General features: G+C 42.9%; 1 pseudogene; it reads right to left on the reverse strand.

Moving 5' to 3' along the window:
- Positions 1–271: 271 nt before the first annotated feature.
- On the reverse strand, positions 272–389 carry LOC124546163 (annotated as a pseudogene).
- Positions 390–4,755: the final 4,366 nt, after the last annotated feature.

The following is a 4,755-nucleotide window of genomic DNA, read 5'->3' on the forward strand; positions in this document are numbered from 1 at the left end:
AAGAGGGTGGGCTACATAACGGTGCTGCAGCTGTCATCGTAGGGCAACTGGTTAGGAGAAATGATTAAAGCACTCCGTCTTCAGGCCACAAGTGGTCCATCGGGACCATCCGACCGCCGTGTCATCCTCAGGAGAGGATGCGGATAGGAGGGGCGTGTGGTCAGCACACCGCTCTCCAGGTCGTTATGATGGTTTTCTTTGACCGGAGCCGCTACTATTCCGTCGAGTAGCTCCTCAATTGGCATCACGAGGCTGAGTACACCCCGAAAAATGGCAACAGCACATGGCGGCCTGGATGGTCACCCATCCAAGTGCCGGCCATGCCCGACAGCGCTTAACTTCGGTGACCTCACGGGAACCGGTGTATCCACTGCGGCTAGGCCGTTGCCAGAAATGATTAGCAAACAAGTAAATACAGTAAACAGAAGTTTTACTTAAATTTTAGTTTTCTTCAAGCACTCTGAAGAAACTCTACGAAAGAACAAACAACAATAAAGTCCAGCTGTTGCAAGAAGCAACTGAAGAAATTATGCGTTGTGAGGCTCCCTCTATTAATGCATGAGCAAACTGTCGCAGGCTTACTACGACTGAAGACCGTCGATGACTCCCACTGAGTCTGAGCCACGTATTTGCCGCCGACCACCCTATATCGCGGCGGCAGAGAGGCACTCTTAGTTGGGGCTGCTGAAGACGTGGCTCAGCGGATGTGCGTTATTGGTTCCAACGGAATCCTGCGCGACTACTACCAGCGTCTGTTGGAAACACGTGTTTCTATTGCCAACTGTGATACGCCAGTGAGGGTGATATCGATCTGCGATACCACAGTTTCAGACTAATACAGTCATGTCATTGATTCATAATCATTATTTTCTTGATCCAAATGGTTCAAATGGCTCTGAGCACTATGCGACTTAACTGCCGACGTCATCAGTCCCCTAGGACCTAGTACTACTTAAACCTAACCAACCTAAGGACATAACACACATCCATACCCGAGGCGGGATTGGAACCTGCAACCGTAGCGGTAGCGCGGTTCCAGACTGTAGCGCCTAGAACCACTCGGCCACTCCGGCCGGCTTTCTTGATCCCACGTGAACTGAGCATTTATGCATAACAAGGAGTAAAAGATGTGCTGTGGTCTGTTTCTGAGACACTGTGTTGTTTCTGGGATACTGTGCCTACTTTCATCTAGTCTCAACCGTGAGTTCTTTGATTGCTCGATGCGGTGGCACATCAAACCAGAACACATGATGCTATAGTTCATATTATTACATAAATGCATAAAGCATTTAATTAACCTTGTCTTCTTCTTCGCCGCAGGAGTACTGGATAATTTACAACTGGAAATGGGGGGGTCATGGTCTAGCAAAGTATCACTTGACACACTAATAAACAAACTGATCTCTTGAGTTACAGGGTTCAACATTAACAAGTTCATCTGAAACTTTATCTACTCGTTTTTCCTAGGCAATGATGTTGACTGTTGTAGCTGAGATCTCGAACTACATGCTCAACACTATATACTGACCTCAGTGCGAGGATGCTACTGTTGCTGAGAGGGAGGAGGCGTTGCTGATTGCACCGAGCCTCACTATCGTCTGTGGTATCAATTCACCATGCCGACTTCGATGTGGCACAACGATCTCTGGACCTTTGGACAATACCGCAAACTGCTTGATGTGGTCTAATGGTTAAAGGGATATTTCATTATGACCATGCCACATTACATCTCATCAATAACGTTAAAGCATTTTTAATTACATCGTACATACCGTCCTGTCCCCAAATTTTTACCTGGCCACACTTGTCGTCGACTTGTGATGCAATGTCAGATGAAGTTAACTGAGATGCTCCTGAAAGAAATCAAGCTCAGTGAATTAATTGCTATTGATTGGATTTTCTTGCTCATGTAGTCATTCAACACACTGCTTTCACCTACTCTTAACAGTGGTTTTTAATTTGTGATCCTTATGTGACACCACGATTTTTTGTGTCTAAGGAATTGCATTTATCCTACTTGTATGCAGTATCAGTTCATTCCCACAACCATTTACGTTCCTATTACACCAGATTTTTTTTTAATTTCCTTTGTATATTCCTTCTATGAGGTATACATTCCTATTTTTATATCGTCTCATTTGTGAACCTGTATTTCCTTTTTCTTCGATAAACTGATTTCAGAAATTAACTTCGGCTTTTCGTTACCGGCTTAACCTTACCTGCGGCTATCCTCCCTTAGTTAACTATTCCTATCTTCGTTACATTAATCTCCTTCTGTACTCACCAACTTCTAATGTTCGTCATACCAGATCTTTCGACTCTTGAATCTTTCTTGTACTTCCACCATTGCTTCTTCGATATACAGATTGAATAGCATGGGGGAAAAGACTACATTCCTGACTTACACCTTTTTTAGTCCGACCATTCTTTCTTGGTCGTCCACTCTTATTATTCCCTTTTGACTCTTGTACATATTGTATATTATCCGTTTCTCCCTGTAGCTTACCCCTGTTTTTCTCAGAATTTCAAACATCTTGCCCCATTTTACACTGTCGAACGCTTTCTCCACGTCGACAAATCCTATGAAGGGGTCTTGATATGAATCGCAAAAAATGATCTTTTTGCCTATTATGATGCAAGAGCCTTATAATAATAGTTCGAAACAAGCAAACAAAATTATTTAATCAACAACAGTTTCATCATTGGACTCATTGCGGCAAACTTAAGTTACGCGACAAGCCTGCATCAACGGGCCGCATGACATCTTGTGCGAAAAGGACGGGCTGTATTTCGCTAAAGCTTCTCCAGGTACCTGTGCGAAAGGTTCAACATAAAGGTAATGTAAGAAAACAGTCAATGTCACAGAGTACTCTCGATAAACGGAATTGCTGTCACATTAATAATAACAATAATAATAATAATAATAAAGAAAGGACTCAGTTTGGTACAGCATTTGTAGCCCACAAATCTATCAGCGACTCTGTCACTGACATCCAGTCTGCCTCAGAACGTATATCAACGCTCTCCGTCAAATCGGCCAACAAAGCATATACCTTGATCAACGCACACGCACCCACAAATAGCTATAACAGGACGAACCCCCAGAAAGTGGGTGATTTCTGGAATGACCTTGAAGAGACGACAAACAAAATTGGCAAACACCGTGTAATAATCTTGTTAGGCGACTTTAACGCACAATTAATTAGGCAAGGAGAAAAAATACAGGAGAATCACCGGAATCCATACAGCTCACAAGAGAACTAACAAGAATGGGGAAAGATTGATAAGCTTTTGCGAAAATTTCGGCCTCGTAATTATGTCAACACAATTAAAAAAAAACCAACAAGAAACTGTATACTTGGAAGTCGCCCAACACAATGTTGGGTGAATTCCAGATAGACCATGTGGCCATCTCCAAGGGTAACACAACAGAAATTCTGAATGTGAAAACGAGAAGAGGTTTTTTTGAATCAGACCACCATCTTCTACAGATAAAAACCAGATTACAACCCAATAGAAAAAAGCCAAAACTAAACAAAGTGCTGTGACCAGACCCCGAATACATGAAACTCAACAATGAGAACATCTTACAGGAAATTAGTCAGACAAACACCACAAACTGAACAGAACTTGTGGCCGTCCTCAAATCCGTGATTTGATTGGGTCAACCCCCGAGAAGGAGAAAACACAGGTGGTGGAATATAATATGTGACCAATGCGTGGAAAAATTTCAATAGTCACAAAACATCAGAAAAACGGCAATAATTTCTAGTAATCCGAAAACAAACATTGAAAACTATTCGAAGGGAAAAAAGAAATTATGACAAACGGCGACTAGAAGAGATAGAACAAAACTTTAAGAAGAATAACATCACGAATTTTTATAAGACGTTTAAAGAACATATTGCAAGATACCAGTTACCCAATCTTTGCTTCAAGAAACCGGATGGTTCACTAGAAACTAACACGAAGAATAACTGCCAAATCCTCGCAGACTATTTCAAGAAACTTCTCAACTGCGAAAGACCTACAGACGATATTCACTACCAGACGTCTACACCAAATCCCGACGCTAAACCACCAACCATCAACGAAATAGTAGAAATTATCAAGGCACTGAAAAACAATAGAGCCCCAGGAGAAGATGGAATTATTGTAGAACTATGGAAACTAAATGGCAACGCCTTGCCGCAGTGGATACACCGGTTCCCGTGAGATCAGCGAAGTTAAGCGCTGTCGGGCGTGGTCGGCACTTGGATGGGTGACCATCCAGGCCGCCATGCGCTGTTGCCATTTTTCGGGGTGCACTCAGCCTCGTGATGCCAATTGAAGAGCTACTCGACCGAATAGTAGCGGCTCCGGTCAAAGAAAACCATCATAACGACCTGGAGAGCGGTGTGCTGACCACACGCCCCTCCTATCTGCATCCTCAACTGAGGATGATACGGCGGTCGGATGGTCCCGATGGGCCACTTGTGGCCTGAAGACGGAGTGCTTATGGAAACTGAATGATGAAAGATTAAAACAGGAAAAATCCACAAAATCATATTAAACATTTGGGAAACAGAACAGATCCTTTCTGAATGGAAATGCACACTCATCCATCCACCCCACAAGAAAGGGGACAAAACTGAACCAAATAATTACAGAGGTATCTCACTCGTGCTGGTCACATATAAAATCCTATCAAAAGTTCTCATGAATATATTAGAACAAGCTGACTCACAAATAGGAGAATACCAGGCTGGTTTTCGC

Source organism: Schistocerca americana, chromosome 8 (genome assembly GCF_021461395.2).
Source record: "Schistocerca americana isolate TAMUIC-IGC-003095 chromosome 8, iqSchAmer2.1, whole genome shotgun sequence".
Classification (NCBI taxonomy): domain Eukaryota; kingdom Metazoa; phylum Arthropoda; class Insecta; order Orthoptera; family Acrididae; genus Schistocerca; species Schistocerca americana.